The 19340-nt window shown below is 38.3% G+C and overlaps 1 protein-coding gene across 5 annotated transcripts in view; it reads right to left on the bottom strand.

The window, feature by feature from the left end:
* JADE3 (jade family PHD finger 3) overlaps nt 1–19340 on the bottom strand; it is a 135537-nt gene that overhangs the window by 105761 nt on the left and 10436 nt on the right. For 2 of the 5 annotated variants that reach the window (XM_045996433.1, XM_045996432.1), the window contains exon 3: nt 15446–15526. The exons of the other annotated variants lie outside the window; for them this stretch is intronic. The gene's annotated coding sequence lies outside the window, so the exon portion shown is untranslated. The remainder of the gene's footprint in view (nt 1–15445; nt 15527–19340) is intronic. 5 annotated transcript variants of the gene reach the window in all.

The raw sequence follows: 19340 nt of genomic DNA, 5'->3' as shown, positions 1-19340 counted from the left end.
CACATAACTCAGATCACGGAACACTCCAATTCAACTCACTAAACATTATCCTAAACGAGGAATTAACAAACTTTTTCTGTAAAGTGCCAGAGAGTAAACATGTTTTTGCTTTGCAGGCCATTTGGTCTCTGTCTTAACTATTCAACCCTGTCACTGCAGCATGAAAGAAACTATAAACAATATGTTACAAAATGGACAGGCTGTTTTCTGATTAAACTTCACTTACGGATGCTGAAATTTGAACTTCATATAGTTTCACATATCATGAAATATTCTTCTTTCAATTTTTTCCAACCATTTAAAAACAGAAAAACCCATTTTTAGCTTGTGGGCTGTATGAAGATAGTAGGTAGCAGGCCAGATCTGGCTGGCAGGCTATAGTGTACCAATCCCTACTCAAACCAAGACTTGATGCCTCCCAGAAGGGATTTAAAATTTCAGACTTCTCCTGATTTAAAAAAAAAAGAAGAAAGAAAGAAAGAAAGAAATGGGGTGCCTGGGTGGCTCAGCTGGTTAAGTGTCTGCCTTCAGCTTGGATCATGATCTCAGGGTCCTGGGATCAACCCCCATGTTCGGCTCCCTGCTCACTGGGGACCCAGCTTCTCCCTCTCCCTGCTGCTCATGCTCTCTCACTATCTCTCTCTCCCTAATAAATAAAATCTTTAAAAAACAAATAAATAAAAATAAATGTAAAAAGTAGACATTTCAAACCAACATTTCACTATAAATTTTGTTGTTATAGTTTCAGCTTGAGAAGTAGGGGCAAACTCTTTAAGTGTACAGCAACATATTATAGTGGAAAAAGAACTAGAAAACTAACTTACAGACCTGCAATTTACTAGATAGGTAAAGCTACAAAATGTTCTCATTCTTTTAGGAGTTCAATTCCCCCCAAACCTAGTCCATTTGCAACAATCTTCCACATTGCATAGTTACAACTATAATTTACTAAACTCATGTTAATTTCTGTCTGGGATATATAGCAAATATTTCTATTTCTATTTCTATTGTGTGCACATCCCTATGAAGCAAAGACACTTTCAAAACAAGTCTTTTATCATAATTATTCTAGTCTATTCTGGAATCTAGAGCCTACTTATGATACCCTGAATAGGCTGAGCCATGAAAAAACCCAAACAGGATAAACCTGAAAAAATCCATGTCCAGACATATCCAAATCAAACTGCTAAACAAAAATACAAAGAAAAAATCTTGAAAGCAGCCAGACAAAAACTTTACATTATAGGAGTATCTATTACCTTTTATAGGGCTACATTATTTGACATTACAGTGGATTTTTAAAAATCAGAAACAATGAAGGTCAGAAGAAAATGGTACAACATGTTTGAAGTGTGGGGAAAAAAGAACTGTCAGCACATAATTCTATATCCAGCAAAAATATCCTCCAGAAATGAGAATTTATAGCTAGCAAACTGCTCTAAAAGAATTGCAACAGGAAGTTCTTCAGACAGTTGGAAAATTAGAGCAGACAGAAATTTAGAACATTAGCGACAATTGAACAGCAACATAAATGGAAAATATTTGGGTAAATATAATACACTATTCTCTTCAGTCCTTTAAAATATGTTTGACAACTGACAGAAAAAATGATAATGTGTGAAGGGATTTTCAATAGGTGTAGATGTAACATAAGAACATTCTAACATAAAGGGTGGGAGGGAAAGGGTAAGGTTTCTGCATTCCTCTTGAAGTGATAAAGTATTAATACTAAGCAGACTGTACAAAGCTAAATATGTGTATTATAATTCCTAGTGTAACCACAAAAATATGCAGAGATAAACTCAAATATCAGAGTAGATAAGTTAAAATGGAGCACTAAAAATGCTGAAATAACCCAAAAGGCAGGGAAGTGGAAAAAGGGAAATATAAAGAGGTTAACACAAAGAAGTAATTAAGTGGTAGGCCTAAACCAAGCATATCAATAGTTACATTAAGTGTAATGCCCTAAACATACAATTAAAAGATAAAGAATGTCAGAATAGATTTTTAAAATATGACTGAACTATACACTGTCTGTAAGAAAATCACTTCAAATATAATGATACAGGTAGGTGAAAAGTGAAAGGATGAAAAAAGATACATAATGCAAACAATGATCAAAAGAAAGAATTCAGAGCAAAGAAAACGACAAGGATAAAGTGGGATATAGAGAGACATGACATAATGCTAAAAGGTTATTAACTCACTCAAAAGACTTAACAATCCTAAATGTATACACACCTAACAGCAGTACTTCAAAATATGTGAAGCAAAAACTGTCAGACCTAAAATTAGAAGTAGAAAAATCCAGTTATAGTTGGAGGCTTCAATACTCCTCTTTAAAACATAGAACGAGTAGACAGAAAATCAGCAAGAATTTATAAGAACTGAACATCATTATCAACCAAGCAGCATTAGCTGACATAATAAAGAACACTCTACCTGACTATAGCAAAATATATATTATTTCAACAACACAGACCATATCTTAGGTCATAATACAAACCTCACATATAAAAGAAATGAAATGATAAAGAATATGCTACTCCATGACCATAAGGAAATTAAAATAGAAATCAACAACACAGATAGAGGAAAAATTCCAAACACTTAGATATTGGATAGCATACATCTAAATAATCCATAAATCAAAGAGAAACTTTCTAGAGAAATTAGAAAAATATTCTGAATTTTAAAAAAATGAAAATACAACATAACCCAATTTATGGGTTACAGTTGAAGCAGTGTTTATATGGAAACTAATAGCATTAAATTTTCTTTTAGGGAAAAAAAGGTCTCAAATAAACAATCTACACTTCAACCTTAGGGAACTAGAAGAAGAGCAAAATAAATCCAGAGCAAGCTGAACAAGGAAATAATCTAGATAAAGCAGAAATCAATGAACCTGAAAACAACAGAGAACAGAAAAACAACAGACGAAAATCAATGAAAACAAAAGCTGATTCTTTGAAAAGATCAATAAAATTGATAAACCTCTAGCAAGACTGACAGAGAAAAGAAAAGTGAACACTCAAAATAGTCATATCACGAATGAAAGAGGGGATTATCACTATATACCCTGCAAACACTGAAAGGATAATAAGGGGATATGACGAATAACTCTATGCACATAAATTAGAGAACAAAAATGCTCAAAACTGCTCAAAAACCACAAACTCCCAAAATTCATTGAAGATGAAATAGACAACCCAAATAATGCCATATCTATTAGGGAAATTAAACTCACAGCCAAGGGGTGCCTGGGTGGCTCAGTCAGTTAAGCATCTACCTACAGTTCAGGTCATGATCTCAGGGTCCTAAGACTGAGCCCCATGTTGGGCTCCCTGCTCAGAAGGGAGTCTGCTTTTCCCTTTGCTTCTCTCCCTCCCCCCGGGTCATGCTCTGTCTCTCTTAAATAAACAAAAATATTTAAAAAATAATAAAAAATAAAAGCATTGGGTAATATTTTTTTAAAATTCATAGTTAAAAATCTTTAAAAAAAATACCAGGCCCAGATGGTTTCACTGGCAAATTTCAAAATACATTTAAAGAAAAAACACCACCAATTCTGCAAGATCTCTTCCAGGAAACAGGAGAGGAGGCAATCCTTCCCAACTCATTTTATTAAACCCTGATACCAAATCCAGACAAATGCAGTAAACTCTAGACCAATACCCCTCGTGAAAATAGAACTAAACACCCCCAACAAAATATTAGCAAATCTAATAGCAATATATAAAACCCTACAAACAAGTGGGGTTTTCTCCAGGAATGCAAGGCAGCTTCAATGTCCAAAAACCAAGCAATGTAATCAACCATATTAAGTCTAAAATTCATCATGCACTCATGATAGAAACTCTCAGCAAACTAGGAATACAGGGGAACTTCTTCAACCAGATAAATGAACTTCAAGATGAAAGACTTGAAGATGGGGGCGCGTGGGTGGCTCAGTCGGTTAAGTGTCTGCCTTCAGCTCAGGTCATGATCCCAGGGTCTTGGGATGGAGACTTGAATGGGGGTCCCTGCTTAGTGGGGAGCCTGCTTCTCCCTCTCCCTCTGCTGCAGCTCCCCTTGCTTGTGCTCTCTGTCAAATAAATATTTTTTTTAAAAAGACTTGAAGATGAAACAGGAAAATGATGTCCTAGTAGTCTAGTAGTGAGAAACTACTCCTTTAAAAAAATTTTTTGAGTATAGTTGACACACAGTGTTATCCCACCACTTGTATTAAACATCATACTGGGGGCGCCTGGGTGGCTCAGTGGGTTAAGCCTCTGCTTTCAGCTCAGGTCATGATCTCAGGGTCCCGGGATCGAGTCCTGCATCGGGCTCTCTGCTAGCCAGGGAACCCGCTTCCTCCTCTCTTTCTCTCTGCGTGCCTCTCTGCCTACTTGTGATCTCTCTCTGTCAAATAAATAAAATCTTAAAAAAAAAAGAAAAAAGAAACATCATATTGGAAGTCCTGGTCTGTGCAGTAAGGGATGGGTGGATGCATGGCTAGATGGACAGATGGACAAGCAGATAAATAAATGGCATAAAGGAGCATCTGGCCGGTTCACTGAGTGGAGCATGTGACTCTTGATCAAGTGGGGCATTGTAAGTCGAGCCCCACTTTGGGTGTAGAGATAATTAAAAATAAAACCTTAAAAAAATGGCAGGGCAGTTGAGTGGCTCAGTTGGTTAAGCGTCTGCCTTCGGCTCAGGCCATGATCCCAGTGTCCTGGGATAGAGACCTGCATCAGGCTCCCTACTCAGCGGGGAGCCTGCTTCTTTCTCTCCCTCTGCCACTCCTCTTGCTTATGTTCTCTTGCTCACTCTCTGTCAAATAAATAAATACATAAAATCTTAAAAAAATAAATCAATGGCACTATCCCTATCCCTAAATATGACTGTTTGCTTAGAATATATCAAGGAATCTAATTTCTTAAAATCCTATAACAACCAGTTAGCTGGTTATAAGGTCAATACAAAAATAAATCATATTTCTATGTGGGCTCCTTGCTCAGCAAGAATCCTGCTTCTCCCTCTCCCACATCCTCTGCCTGTGTTCCCTCTCTCGCTGTCTCTCTCTCCCTGTCAAATAAATAAATAAAATCTTAAAAAAAGAAAGCTATTATTTAAAAAGTATATTATTTACAATAGCTCCAAAGAAATAAAATATTTAAGTATAAATCTAACAAAACATGGACAGGATCTATATGCTGAAAACTACAAAACACGGACAGAAGAAAAAAAAGAAAATCTAAATAAATGGTAAAATACACTATATTCATGTTGCGGAATGTTCAGCATATTAGAGATGTCAATTATCCACATTCATCAGATTCATCATTGGCTTTAATCTAATTCCAGTAACAATCCTAGCAGCTTTTTGTAAATATAGATAAGTTGATTCTAAAATTTATAAAGAACAGCAAAAGATCCAGAAGAGCTAAAACAAATTTTACAAAGAACAGTTACAAAAACCACACTGATTTTAAGGCTTACAGTAAAGCTACAGTAATCAAGATAGTGGTATTGGTGGAGGGATAACAACTGATCAATGGAACAACAGTTCAGATATCAACCCACATAAATAGAGCCAACTGATGTTTGACAAAAGCACAAAAACAATCTAAAGGAAGAAGGAGAGTCTTTTGGACAAATGGTTCTCTAACAAGATATCCACATGTAAAAACCAGACCTTTACCTAAACTTCACATCATATACAAAGATTAACTGGAAATGGGCATAAACCTAAATGTAAAACATGTAACTTTAGAAGTTTTAGAAAAAAACACAGGAGAAAATCTTCATGACCTAGACTTAATGAGTCATTTAAAAAATGATAAATCAGACTTCATAAACGTTAAAATCTTGCTTGGTGATGGACATTGTTAAGAATATGAAAAGCCAATCCACAGATTAAGAAAAAATATTTGTTGATAAATTATGTAACCAACAAGGAATTTTTATCCAGAATATTAAAAAAAAAAAGCCTCTCTAAATTCAACAGTAAGAGGGGTGCCTGGTTGGCTCAGTAAGAGGAGCGTGTGACTCGATCTCCAGGTGAGGAATCCAAGGCTCATGCTGGCTGAAGAGATTACTTAAAATAAATACATATGGGGCCTGGCTGGCTCAGTTGGTACAGAGTGTGACTCTTGATCTCAGGGTTGTAAGTTCGAGGCCCATGTCAGGTGGTAGAGATTACTTAAAAATAAACTTAATTTTAAAAAAAGCCTCAACAGCAAGAAAATAAACTACCAAAGTTAAAAATGACCCAATTTTTGAACAAAGACTCGTCTCAAAAAATACTCTCAACAAATACTTAAGCAAACTACTTCTTTCTGATGGGTTCAACAAAAGTCATGAATCTGAAGTCAGTCAGGTATTTTACAATTTTAAGGGTGGGAGCAATGCTCCTTCCAGCTCTCTACATTCTAGGGCAGAAGTGGGCCCAACTGATTACTTTTTCAAAAACACTTTATGGTGAAATATTAAAGAACTTTGTTTTAATAATCACCAGGAAAAAAATGGGTTGAAAAATTTTCCCCTACTTATGTCCCATATCCTTAACCCACTCCACCCCTGCCTCCCCAGTGTTTTAGAATTTTGGTTCAGAATTTCTCTGCAGAGGATTCCTTACACTGCATGGGAAGTTGGCACTTTGGTCTCTGTATGAATGGGTACCACATCTCGGTTATTTCTGAATCTGAGTTTTTACTGCAAGATATTTGTTTTATGCCTCTTTCAATAAAGTCATCAAGCTAATTCAGAATATTTATAAATACCAGTTGTTAGTGAACCATGTTTTAATCTGCCCTTCCTGTTTCATAGGCTGTTTCAAATTTGTATGTATTTAATACTCAGTGGTCTTGTAGATAACTGAGCTTTTATTAATGCGAAAAAGACGCACCCTTTTGCTTGATTCTGTGGGTGCTGACAGGACAGACTGCAACCCTCCATTTGGGCTCACGCTGTTCTCCATTATCATCCTAGACAACTGCAAATCAATGACTGAGACTGAGTACCAGTGGAGCCTGCTTGAGGCAACGGGCAGGTGAGGGTGGTCAGGGCTGAGAAGTGCCTAGTGCCTGGAACACACTGGGCATTTGCTGAATTGTTGATTTGATTATGCTGTTCAGTAGTGTGAAAAGGAAAGTGTTAAAATAAAACCTGTTAGGGAAAAGGAGGCTCTATCACAATGAGCAGCAGTATATTTTGCCAAAGCTATTAAGATTTTTGAGGCAGCTGGTAGTTTATCAATTTTTATTGCTCCAATAGAGTTATTTTATGGCCATTACTAGCAAAAGTGGATTATAAGGAATAGTGTTTGACAGGAAAGAAGGGCCCAGTGTGAGTCTGTTTGCTCTGGATCTCCTAAAACAAAGGTTCTTAATGTCATCCTCTTGGCTTATACATAGAAAAATAACATGATAGGAAGGAACATCAGTTTCTCATTTTGTGAGAGGAGTTCCAGAAAGCCTTTCTGCAGCATTCTGCTGAGGTATCCAGTGTTTTTCCTGTATGGTACCAGCATGATCACAGACATATTTCAGGGTGCTGATATAGCATTAAAACTAGCAATCAGTAGTGGATTTCGGGACTTTGTACAGGATAGGGCATGATCCACAGGCAATGCCGTAGGATATTTCTGGTATCAAAAATATAATTTTCAAAATTAAAAACATGACTCATACAGATACAGAGCGAACACATGTCAAAGACTACTTTATTAGTGAGGGAACCAGGCTGATTCAAAGAATATTGGAGAGATTTGGTATGCATCGGTACTAAAATTAAAAATGCTACAATAAGATATCTAAAGTGGATAGAAAAGTAGTTACTGTCCTATAGGACAGTTAATCTGTACTCTCTGGGATTATTTCTTCTACCAAACAGAATTTTTACATCTCTACCTGACAAAAATCTTTAAGTTAATGTCCGTCCCAATGGTGCAATTCCCCCAGAGAACTAAATAATCCTTGGGTGGACCTATTAGTCAATGTTCCAGTATAACAGTGAAAGAATATTTGGCCATCTTTTTTGTATTACTTTTAATTTCTAAGTAATTTCTATTAACAGAGGGCTAATAGTTTATTTTACACCTGAGTAAGTCTTTGTAAGTAAAATTAATGTTCTAAGGGGCCAGCTTTAGAATAGTGAGGTGGTGCTTATATATTTTACTTCACGTAAGCATTCCAAAATAGTCATTTATTTACCTTTCAAACCAGTCATAGGATCTTAGAAGTCATCTGAGATCCAGCCATCTCCTAGGGCATGTATGCTTTCGTTAGCAGTCTTGACAGTTGATCCTGAAGCATTTGTGTGCAAGGAGGAAGGAAACTAATGTTGAGTACTTAGGTGAAATTTATTTTCAAAGGGCCAAATTCCTTTTCTCACGGTAAAATGTAATCTATATATTTGCCACATTCATCAAATAAATGGATTTCTTCAGCATAATTGCCTTGAATTACACCTTAATTCTAAAAATTTACACACAGCATAATCTATCCTTCTTAACGTACAATTCAAGTTTTTAAAAAATGCATATAGTTTTAATTACCACCACAAATAAGATACAGAACAGTTCCCTACAATGAGACACCACTTCACATTGGTCAGAATGGCTAGTAACAAAAAGGCAAGAAATAACAAGTGTTGGCAAGGATGTGGGGGAAAACGAACCCTTGTGCACTACTGGTGGGAATGTACATTGGTGCAGCCACTATGGAAAACACTGAGGTTCCTCAAAAAACTAAAGATAGAAATACTGTATGACCTAGTAATTCCACTATTGGGTATTTACCCAAAGAAAACAAAAACACTACTTTGAAAAGATAAATGCACGCCTATGTCTATAGCAGCGTTATTTACAATAGCCAAGAAATGGAAGCAACTCAAGTATTTACCCATAGATGAAAGGATGTGACACACACACACACACACACACACACACACACACACACACACACGGGAATATTACACAGCCAGAAAAAGAAGGAAATCCTGCTCTGTGCAACAACATGGATGACCTAGAGTGTGTAATGTTACATGAAATAAGTCAGGGAAAGACAAATACCATATGATTTCACTCTTATGTAGAGTTTAAGAAACAAAGCAAATGGGCAAACAGGAAAAAAAAAAGAGACAAAAAAATCAGACTCTTAAGTACAGAGAACCAACCAGTAATTGACAAAGGGGAGGTGGGTGGGGGTATGAGTGAAATAGATAAAGGGGATTACAAGGTAAAAATCTGCAGTTATAAAATAAATAAGTCACAGAAGTGGTAAGTACAACTTAGGGAATATAGTCAATAAAACTATAATAACAGTATCTGGTGACAGACAGTGACTACACTTATCGTGGTTAGCACTGAATACAGAATTGTTGAACCACTATGTTGTACACCTGAAACTAATGCTGTGTATCAATTTTACTTCAGTAATTTCTTCAAAAACTTGGCAACCTTACAAAAAAGATACAGAACAGTTCAAGCATAACTACTTTTCAAATGTCAATTAATCAACAATTATTTATTGATTATCTATATGTCCAGTGGTCATTGGTTTGTCTTTGGGGATAGCAGGGAAGTATGAAAAGGCAGAAGTAAAATTATTCCTGCCTCCAAAGAACTTCTCCAGTCTGATCAGTGAAGCAGTTTTACACACATGAACCAAGCACAAATAAGCAACCTACTAAGTAATGATCTGCATGAAATGTGGGTTCTGGTATTGATAATGCCAACAAATTACCTGAATAAGTTCTGATCCACAGAACTATGAGCACATAAAATGGTTGTTATTTTAAGCCACTAAATTTGGGGGTGTTTTGCTATGCAGTAATAAATCACTGAAAGGGCATGGTTTATACTGTTGTATTCCCAGGGCCTAGAAGACATGCTCATGGCAGGTTTTCTTTAAGAGATTGAAAAATCTCTTTAAAAAAAAATCTCTAAAAAATGGCTGAATAAGCCATTTTTTAAAAGATTTTATTTATTTATTTGACAGACAGAGATCACAAGCAGGCAGAGAGGCAGGCAGAGAGAGACGGAGAAGCAGGCTCCCTGCTAAGCAGAGACCCCAGGACCTGGGATCATGACCCGAGCCGAAGGCAGAGGCTTTAACTCACTGAGCCACCCAGGCGCCCTGAATAAGCCATTTTTTATGGTTTTTTCCTATCTGGGCATTCCTTTCCTCATTCATAACTAAAAGGGGTTGTCTGAGACAATCTCTTAGTGTCCCCCTAATTATAAGTGCATGTGAATCACCAAGAACAGTGTTCCTGAAGACCGTGTTGAGCCCAAGCTTCGAACTGTTGAGAGCTAGGGAGAGACATGAAGGTTTGTAAGCTTATTTGTCTATTAAATAAGGAGAGGAGTGGCACCACAATGACAGCGATCCACAATAATCTCTTAAAGAAAACCTGCCATGAGCATGTCTTCTAGGCCCTGGGAATACAACAGTATAAACCATGCCCTTTCAGTGATTTATTACTGCATAGCAAAACACCCCCAAATTTAGTGGCTTAAAATAACAACCATTTTATGTGCTCATAGTTCTGTGGATCAGCAGTCTGGGGTAAAATCAGCTAGGTGGTTCTTCTGTTAGTCTTTCTTAGGGTCCCTTATATGGTTAGTCATCTGGCAATGTGACTGGGGCTCAATGTTCTAATATGGCCTCATTCACATGTCTGATGGTTGGCTATCGACTGACCTCTCTTGCCACATTGTCTCTTCCTCCAGCATGCTAGCTGGGCTTCTTTACAAGGTTGTTTCAGGGTTCCTAGGGAGCAAGGGGAAAGCTACAAGACTTCCTAAAACCTGGGCTCAGAAGGCACACAGAGCTAGGCACGCTACATTTTATTGGCCAAAGCAAGTTATAAAAAGAGCCCAGATTCAGGGAGTAGAGAAACAGACTCTGTCTTCATGGGAGGAGCTGCAAAGTCACATACATACAGAAGTGAAAGAACTTTGTGGCTAATAACCATTCTATCACACCATCCCATTTGGGAAAATGAGTGCTGTGGGCCTTCAAAGATGAAAAGAACCACTGAAGTAAAAAAGATAAGCTTTTGAGTGGGTCCTGAGGAATGTACAGGATACAAAAATCCCAGAGGAATGTGGAGAACTTCAGGAAAAGGCAGTACACACAGAAGTTGCAGGATGACTCATAGTATGTTTAGATTCTAGTGAATACAAACTTAGGTGGAATGAGTAGAGAAGAGGACTTAAAAGGTAAGATGGCAGGAAAGGTTATGATTGGATGTGGGAGACTTTAACCGCCTGGCTCTCAGGAATACAGACACTACCACCCACCTAGGCAGTGAGCAGCAAGGGGTCAGGGTGGCCTTGTGGCGGGAGTAGGAATGGTAGGATAGGCAAGAGGCCTTTAGAACCTGCATCTTTGTGGAGAGCAGTGTAGAAGGAAGTTGAATTGGGCCTCAAGTACAGTGGCATAGAGATCATGGCAAGAAAACAGCCTAGAGATGGTTTCCTTAAAGGCAAGTGCCTACATCGATTCTCTTCACGGGGTTAAAGGGCATAACCGGAACTTTTAAAGCCAGTTTATTTAGAAGTATAAAAAAATGTTTTTGTTTTTTTAAAAAATATTTTGTTTATTTGACAGAGAGAGTGAGTGAGAGAGCACAAACAGGGGGAGCAGCAGGCTTCCTGCCGAGGAGGGAGCCCAATGAGGGGCTCCAATCCCAGAACTCCGGGATCATGACCTGAGCCAAAAGCAGACGCTTAACTGACTGAGCCACCACCCAGGCGCCCCAAAGCATAAAAAATGTTTATCCTGGATTTAAACTGGTTATCCCAAGGAAAGCTAAACTTAGGCTCAACACACACACACACACACACACACACACCACTCTCCTGTACAAGATGCAGGTTTTGCACAAGACAAGAGGGTTACAACTACTTGCAAAGTTTTGTCTGTATTTAAAAGAAAATTCCTAGTGCTCTTTAACATTTGAAGTGGGCAAAGAATTACGGGGAAGGCTAAAAACAATGATGGAGCCAGAAAAAGGCTGCCACAGTTTCGACTATAATCTATATTGTGCAGCCAGACTCTGCCCAGGCAGACTGCACAGCCCTACTTTTCACAGCGGCAACATGGCAAAGCATTAGCTTTCTTCTGACAGTCTGAAAAATACATATTTATTTCCCAAACTATCACTTTCCACAGGACTTATGTGGCCATTAGAACCTGTTACATGTAACTTTTAAACACAAAATGAGAACTGATGTTTGGTCTGTGAATTAAATAGCAGGCAGTGATTCTCTTTCGGGTATTTGTGGGAGATAGGATGTAGAGAATTTGAGGGTTTCCCACCATTCTGGGAATGGCAGTCTCGTTGTAAACCTTCAGGTCATGTATATATGAAATAGATCACAGAGTAAGGAAATATGGCATTAGGTGACAAAGTGAATAGAAAAGACATGACTGGGGTACCTGGGTGGCTCAGTTGGTTAAGCGCCAACTCTTAATCTCAGCCCAGCTCTTCATCTCAGGGTTGTAAGTTCAAGGCCCATATTGGGCTCCACATGGTGTGGAGCCTACTTAAAAGAAAAAAACATGATTTAATAAGAAAATATGGAGTACAGATTGGCATCCAAATGAGAGGATTTTGAGGCATGGGGGAGTGTCTTGCTGGGCTAGAATTTGCAAGAAGTGCTCATGAAAGAAATGGCAAGAAATGGTAGGACTGGCAAGGCAAAGGCGGAAGGATGTTCCAATAGTGAGGAAAGGCTCCAGGTAAACCTGAGTGTTGGACTATTGGTGGTACTTGGGGAGGGGAGGCAGTGAAGACAGTTTAGAGATGACATCCCAGACTGAATGCTCTAGATTTCTTGTTCAACCCACTTCCACTGAAATCCCAGGTGACGAACACAGCTGCTAGACTGTGGCATGTGAATAATTACAAAACAGCTGAACAGCCAGGAGAAGAAAGGACATTTAGGTTCCTCTTTGCACATACTGGTTTTCATTCACTGTCTAGTAGGTAACTGGTCAGCCCTTTGTGTGTACCTCATAGGACAGGAAAAGTTCTCCAGGGGAAAACACATCCCTTTGTCCTTGGTGCTTTCTCAGGCTGAGCCAGACCATAGTACGTGACAGTCATGCAAGAAAGGGGCCTCTGTTGCATTTTCTAGTGACACAGTATTCTAGGAAGAGATTTGAGTGGCATGCTGAGTTTTACAATCTCCTCAACGTGCTCCTCAAAACTGGGGAGGTTTCCTGTAAAAAAGATGTGTTTCAAGACAGTATCTGAGATATCATCGATGGCTCACACCATGGGGGCACTAAGAAATCATGCCTCGGGGCGCCTGGGTGGCTCAGTGGGTTAAGCCTCTGCCTTCAGCTCAGGTCATGATCTCAGGGTCCTGGGTTCGAGCCCCACATCGGGCTCTCTGCTCAGAAGGGAGCCTGCTTCCTCCTCTCTCCCTCCCTGCCTGCCTCTCTGCCTACTTGTGATATCTGTCTAATACATAAAATCTTAAAAAAAAAAAAAGAAATCATGCCTCACCAGTGTCCTGACTAGTTACCGTAGAAAACCCAGAAAAATAATTTAGTGATTACCCAAGTTACTTATTTTGTGGGGAGATACTCAGGTTTATACACTTGAATGCCTATCCTGGAGATTGGTACACAGCAAGCACTAAATGAATGTTACTTGATTCTGAGGTAGTTTTTGCAGCTTCTTTATTAGGTATAGCAATGCACTGAATTTTTAGTGGACATGATTCTTTAATGTTGAGAGGGCAAGTAAAGCCATCAAAATTGGGCATCTGGTCCAACCTTTGGATGTTACATAGGACTCCCCTACACCTATGTTCCTAAACTTTTATACCGCCAAGGGTAACTTCTAAAATTTCCCCTAGAGACAGCATGCTTTGAAGGCTTGCCTACTAAACACATCACACTTACGGATTACTTAATTTCCCTACTTTAATTAAAGATGGGTGTTTCTGACAAGGTTCAGTTAAGCATGAAATAATAATAATATTTGGTATGCTAGACATTGATCAGCATTTTATCCTTAATATACCATTAATTCCACACAACAATCCCAGTGGTTATTATTATAAACTTCATTTTACAGGCATCTGGGTGGCTCAGTTGGTTGGGCATCTGCCTTTGGCTCAGGTCATGATCCCAGGGTTCTGGGACCGAGCCCCACATTGGGCTTCCTGCTCAGCAGGGTGTCTGCTTCTCCCTCTGCCCCTCCCTTCGCTCATGCTTGCGCTCATGCTCTCTCTCTGAAATAAATTACACTTTTAAAAAACACTCATTTTACAAAAGAGGAAACTGGGGCACAAAGAGGTTTAATTCACTTAAGGTTGCATAACTAAGAAGTAAAAGCAGAATTCAAATAACTTGAGTCTCTACTGCTCTATTCATTCTAGCATTCAAAGTCCATTTAACAAGGTTCTACCATGAATGTTAGTATAATTCTAAGCCCTCTCACTCTCGGGTTATTTGCCCTAGAAAACTGCAATTGTATGTGCACATAAACACTTGCACACGAATTCTCATAGCAGCTCTACTTATAATTACCCCAAACTGGTAGCAACCCAAATGTAGTACATTTCTACAATGGAATACTACTCAACAATAAAAAGGGAACAAGCTTTTGATATACACAACTTGGATGAATCTCAAAAGCATTATGCTGAATGAAAAAAGGCAAGACTCAAAAAAAGATTACATTCAGTTGGACTCCATTTACATGACATCTTCAAAGTGACAAAACTAGTGATGGAGCACAGATCAGTGGCTGTCAAGGGCTGGGGGTGGGAAAAGTGTGACTGAAGAGGTAACACGAAGGAGTTGTTTTGGGTGATGGGACTATTTTACACCTTGATTATGATGGTGGTTACACTGATCTAGACATGCATCAAAGTCCACATGACTACACACACCTTCACATGTCAATTTTACTCTATCACTTTTTATGGCTTTACCTATCATTAACAATAGTTTTCAGAAAAATTTTTAAAAGAGTTAACTATAATGTGAAGCAAAAAAAAAATTATCAGGCCACACATCCAAACTGAATGGTGAGTTACCCCTTTAAACAAACATTCCTTAAAAGTTAACAGAATTTGTGTGCTTACTCCCTTACAAATACATATATTTCAGTAAACTATTAGATGGCATGATAGTTGATACAGCAATTTGCATAGTAAAACAAAAATAAGTAACCAAAATCAACTCTGGGAAGGAGAACATGATGAAATGAGGATATTATAAGGATGTCATGGACAACCATGACTCTTTCTATAACTTTTTCCATTTTTCCTAGAATGCATCTCTAGGATATCTCTAATATAACTAAGAACAGAATTTAAAAAGTTTTTTTAATCCTTCTAGATTGAAATGGGGATATTTCCCAAGTGGCAATATCCTTACATCCAAAGGGTCTCCATTGCCTTTGAGAACCTCTTGGTCACTCCACTTACCAGGTCATGCTTGTATTCTACTCAACACCTAGTGCTTCATAGCACAATGGGCACTTAAATATTTGCTGAACTGAACTGCACCTGGAAATGTGGGGAATAAAAAAGACAAACACATGGTCACTAACAAAACCTATACCGTAGAAAGACTAAATAACCCCCTAATTCTGCACGAGGCAAATTATTACTGAGTGCTAACAACATTCTCAATAATTACAAAGGCATACATAACATTCTGGAAGACAGCAAAAACAAACAAACAAAAAAACCATTTAACAACATACTGCCAGCAGGGTAGAGGTTTTTAAAGCCTAAAGTAGGCAGAACCCAAACCAGAATCAATTATTCCTGGCTCCCTAGCCATAAAACCATAAAATTCAAGGAGGTGAGAAAAAGAAGAAGGAAAAACTAATCTGTACTGAGTTTCTATGGGCCATACACTGCATTAGACATTTATGTAGATTAAAACTTATTTCAGAATGCAGGTTTCAGCTGCTATATAAAGGGCTGGAAAGCCATCATCCTCACCCTCACCAAAAAGAAGCTATTAGACAAACTGAGAAACCAATGACTCTTCTTGGACCTATCAAAAACTGAATACAGGGCAAACCACCATCCAGATATCTGAAGAGACAGATGCTTACAGGTAAACATAGGATCTGAGCATATAAGCCGGTAGGAAGATCAAACTAGAAATTCTAACACATTACTTACTGGAGACCAGAGTATGGGATGTCATGACAGTATGCAGCTCCTAGGCTCCACATGGGGTGGAGTAATTCCCATCTTCTTAAAAGTTTTTCCTACAGGAATCCCACCATACTCTTACAGAAGGAATCAGGGGAAATCCCAGAGAAAGCTCCCATCTTGGTGCTGGTTGGCTGAGGAAAACAACACCCACTGAAATCTACCCAGACACCTTTCCTTTATCTCCAACACAGAACAAAAGGCTTACTCTGCAGGGGGAAGGGCTTAAAACCCTTGACTTAAGGACACTGGTGGGTACTCACTGCAGCTGGGAAAAAAGAAGACAGGAAAAAGGAAAAGAAGCTTCACCCTGGAGGAGGGGCAGGAATTCTTGTAAAGGACATACTCAAGACCCAGGTTCTGATACCTGCCTAAGTCCAAGGCTTAATCAAATCATCAGAGAACTCCCTCCTCCTCCACATCCACCACTTGGCAAACCAGCTACATGGTTAGTGAAATAGAATACAACTGGGAGGGCTACAACAGACAGCTCTTGGGAAATAGCACAAAGGAAAAACCCAAAGCCGAGCAGGACTCAAAAAGAAGGTATCACTAGAGGAATCAGAAATCTCTCATGCCCCACCAAGAGCAAACATTAAACACAAGCCAACTCCTGGCTAGATTAACTCAAATCCCCCCTCTAAAAGCCTTGCAGAAGGACACCTATGTTCTTCTCCAAATATATCGAATATTTAACTCAGTATCTCTTGCTGATGTTCAGTTTCAATGGCTTTTCAGTCACGTTGAGCTTTTTATTATGAGGCATAACGAAGGATAAGAATATATTCCAAGTGACAAAGCAATCATCAGATTTACACTCAATATGACACAGATGTTTGCACTATCAGAAATGAAATTTAGAAGAATTGTGATTAATATAGTGAAAACTTTAATGCAAAAGATAGACAACATGCAAGACCAGATGAATAATTTCAGCAAAAAGATAGAAAGCATAGGAAATAATCAAATGGAAATGCTAGGACTTAAAAAAAATAGCAAAAAAACCCCCAACATGCTCAAAAAAAGACAAAAAACCAACACGTTCAACAGTAGACTTGACACAGCTCAGGAAAGAATCAGTGAGCCTAACAACTGAATTTATTGGTCAGGTCAATAAAAATTAAAACAAAAAGGGACAAAAGAGTGAAAAAATAGAACACAGCATACAAGAATTATGGGAAAATATCAAAAGATATAACATACTTGTAATTGGAATTCCAGGGGAATAAAATAGAATGGAATACAGGAATTATTTGAAAAAATGATGAAGAGCTCTCCAAAATTAGTGACAGACAATCCACAGATACAAGAAGCTCAGAAGAACATGAAGCAGGACAAATATGACAAAATAAAAAAGCTACATCTAGGTAAAGACAAAGAGCTCGAAGGCAGTCAGAGGAAAAAAGACACATTATAGAGAAACAAGGATAGAAATTACAGCAGACTTATCAGAAACCATGCAAACAAGGCACAGTGGAGTACTATGGTGAAGAGGGAAAAAACTGTCAACTCAGAATTCCATATCTCATGAAAATGTCCTTCAGAAGTGAAGAAAAAAAAAGACTTTATCCAACAAAAGCAAAGAATTTACTGTCAGCAGACCTGGTAAAAAGAAATGTTGAGGAAAAATTCTTCAGGCAGAAAGATTATGATTAAAGTGGGAGCTTGGATTAGTATAAAGAAATGAAAAACACTGGAAAAGGAATAAATGAAGGTTTACTATAATATTTTATTTTCAAAATGTTTGAAAAGCCAATTTTCAAGACACCAGCCAAGGGCCAATCTTGAAAGAAAGCCTTCTAAAGATAGCAAGCAGTGTTAGGACTGCTATGGTAACTCTTTTCAGCACAATAGGGTATATATACTTTAAAAACTTAAAGCTAGGGACACCTGGGTACCTTGGCTGGTCAACAGTCTGCCTTGGGCTCAGGTCATGATCTCAGGGTTCTGACTCTCCCTTTCCCTGTGCCCCTCCCCTGCTTGTGTTCTCTCTAATAAATAAAACCTTAAAAAAAAAACCCTACAGGGCGCCTGGGTGGCTCAGTGGGTTAAGCCGCTGCCTTCAGCTCAGGTCATGATCTCAGGGTCCTGGGATCGAGTCCCACATCGGGCTCTCCGCTCAGTGGAGCGCCCACATCGGGCTCTCCGCTCAGTGGAGAGCCTGCTTCCCTTCCTCTCTCTCTGCCTGCCTCTCTTGTGATTTCTCTCTGTCAAATAAATAAATAAAATCTTAAAAAAAAAAACAACCCTACAGCTAACATCATACGTAATAGTGAGAGACTGGAACAGGCTAAGAATGTCTTCTCTTACCACTACAATTCTGGTAAAGAAGAGAAAAGAGTACTCATATTACCTAATTTCAAGACTTACTATAAAGCTACAGTAATCAAGACAGTGTGGTAATAGCACAACGATGGTCACACAGATCAATGCAACAGAATAGAGAGCCCAGAAATAGACCCACACAAGCATAGTCACATTTTTGACACAGGTACAAAAGCAATAATAATGGAGAAAGGATAGTTTTCAGCAAATGATTCTGGAACTCCTTGACATCCATATGCAGGAAAAAGAAACTTGACACACACCTCATATTCATGGCTGGTGGGAATGTAAAACAGTAGAACCACTTTGGAAGACAGTTTGGCAGCTTCTTATACAAACTCCTGGTTATTTACCCAAATGAACTTAAACCTTATGTTTCACCAAAAAAAAAAGTATGCTAAGGTTTACTGCAGCTTTATTCATAATCATCAAGAAACTAGAAGCGGCCAAGTAGTCCTTCAACAGGTAAATGTACGAACTGTGGTACATCCATAAATCGGAATGCTATTCAGTGACAAAGGGAACATGCTTTAATTCACATAACATGGATGAATCAAGTAAAAGAAGCCAGACCAAAAAAGGCTAAATATTGTATGATTTCACTCATATGACCTTCTGGAAAAGGCAGGACTTTAGCTAAAAACTCAGAAGTACATTATTCTGAGGCATTTCTAGGAAATAAAACTGACTCTGTATGTGTGTGTGTGTGTGTATGTACATATACATGTATATGCATATACATGTGTATGTGTGTGTATGTGTATATGTATACATATATATTTTTTTAACAGGGATATGTGTGTATGTGTGTGTGTATATATATATA

Source organism: Meles meles, chromosome X, assembly GCF_922984935.1.
Source record: "Meles meles chromosome X, mMelMel3.1 paternal haplotype, whole genome shotgun sequence".
In the NCBI taxonomy this organism is placed as follows: Eukaryota; Metazoa; Chordata; class Mammalia; order Carnivora; family Mustelidae; genus Meles; species Meles meles.
This window is presented reverse-complemented; position numbering and strand designations above follow the sequence as displayed.